The 2,215-nt window shown below is 37.8% G+C and overlaps 1 pseudogene; it reads left to right on the top strand.

Moving 5' to 3' along the window:
* Positions 1–1,989, top strand: part of LOC102474967 (abl interactor 2-like) — a 5,849-nt pseudogene extending 3,860 nt beyond the window's left edge.
* Positions 1,990–2,215: the final 226 nt, after the last annotated feature.

The raw sequence follows: 2,215 nt of genomic DNA, 5'->3' as shown, positions 1-2,215 counted from the left end.
GGTCACGTCACAATCCCTTCTCCTCCATTCTCCTCTCAGGATCTTGGGCATGCACGCACATGCACCCAGCGTGAGTTTAAGCCATTGGGTCCGGGATGCGAACTGTGGTCGACTACGTGGGAGTCCAGTGACATAGCCATTACGCTAACTGCTGGTTCCCCAAAACAGCTTTTCTTGAAACTACCAGCTGAACTTGCTATTGAAAGTAGTTAGATTACTTATGATATTGTGTGATCAACAAAATTTTGGAGGAAAGGAATTGAAGACAGCTGTATATAGCAAAGATAGTGTAATAAGAGAGTGGGAAAAGGCAGAGGGTCAAACATAGGGTACAAAACATATTTATACAGATAAGACAGCAGTTAGCATAATGGCTATGTTGCTGGACTCCCACGTAGTCGACCGTGGTTCGAGTCCCGGACCCAGTGGCTTAAAACATGCCGGGCGTGTGTGCGTGTGTGCCCAAGATCCCAAGAGGTGAATGGAGGAGAAGGGATTGTGGCGTAGCCATCCTCCCTGGGGGGTGATTTCTCACTTTCTGTCTCTCTGTCTCTCTCTGTCTATCTGGCAAGCGTACGTGCCCTATGGAAAAAAAAAATCTCAAGAAAAAAGAAAAAAAACATATTTAAACATTTACATATATATGAAAGTAGAAATGGAATATTACTGATGATAACATGCATGATTAAGTCACTATACAATTTATTCTAGATGGGAAACCACATTTAATATGTTGTGATGATGCTCAGGGAATGAATGTTAAGTAATTAAAAAAAAAAGTTTCAGGAGGAAAAAAAAACAGTAAAACTGTTCTTTTTGAAATTAAAAACAATGCATAATGATGACTACAGTAAGCTATATAGCCCCAGCTAGGTAATAATACTTTATAGTATGTTCATTATACTCCCTGAGGTTTATGCCTAAAGTCAGATTTGGGTTCATGTATAGGTATATATCAGCCGTGCTTGCTATTGGATATATTTAGACTAATTAAGTTCATTAGCAAATCAATTAAATGGAAGGGGAAAGGCATAGAAAGCAACCATGGATACCAGAGACAATGTGGGAGGAGGGTGGGACATGGCAGTGGGTGAGGGATAGGGAATCAAGGATGTCAAAAAAAAATGTATACAAGACATAAGAAATGAAAAATTATTTGCTGATAACATGAATGTTGATGTGCTTGATTGAGCCAATATACAGTGTATTTTGGATGGAAAATTCATTTGTATGTTGTAATGATGTATAGTGAATTAATGTAAAAAAATAAATAAATTTAAAGAAAAAGAAAAAAAAAAGTAGAAGTCGAGAAAACACTGGAAGCAGTAGTATTGGCATTCTCATTGCTGTGCCTACACCTACACCACCCAGGATTGGACCAGCAGCCCTGGACTAAGCTCCTGGTTCCCAGTATGGCACAGTGGCCTGACAGATTTCTCAACATAACTCTACCACTTCTTTGACATTGGATGAATTCAAATGAAGTCTATTACTGCTCAGTTTTCTGCTTTGTCTCATGTAAATGGAGGTCAACTTTATAATCAAAATTCTATTTCTATTGCTCCATACTTTCCCCATATACCTTAGTTGACTCCATATGTAGCTCTCATTAGCTTCATGGCCAAGGTACAAGAAAACATTGCTGATACTATACCAATACCACATCCACCAGATGACATTACTACTATTGATGACTCATCACGTCCACCACCACCTTCAGTGTATGATGAAGATGAGGAGGTTGCAATGATTCAGTAAAATGATCAATATGCAGATCAGGATCCTGCAGGGGCCCCAAGAATTACATGAAGAAAACTTGTTGCAATATATGATTATACAAAAGACAAGACTGATGAGCTGTCATTTCTGGAGAGTGCAAACATTTACAGTATAAAGAATGATTGATGGCTGGTTGGAAGGAATCTGCAGTTAAGTGACTCGTCTGTTCCCCGGAACAAGGTTGAATCAATTGTGGACTATACTGATTAATTTATTTTAATATTAATGTAAGTTATTAGTACTCAGTCATATTTTTGGACTTTATGGTCAACAGATTATTCATGTTTTAAAGTGTGCCCATATTTACTGGTATAACTGAATATCTGCATAAATCTTTGATGCAGTTTGTATATTGCTAAACAGTTGTTCATAAAAGAGGTTTTCTATAACCGATTATGCTAATGTGCTTATGTAACACATTGTAAACTTTATGATC

This window comes from Tupaia chinensis, unplaced genomic scaffold (assembly GCF_000334495.1).
Source record: "Tupaia chinensis unplaced genomic scaffold, TupChi_1.0 Scaffold146749_1, whole genome shotgun sequence".
NCBI classification, from domain to species: Eukaryota; Metazoa; Chordata; class Mammalia; order Scandentia; family Tupaiidae; genus Tupaia; species Tupaia belangeri.
The sequence above is the reverse complement of the archived record's forward strand: the minus strand, read 5'-3'. Positions and strand labels throughout refer to the sequence as shown.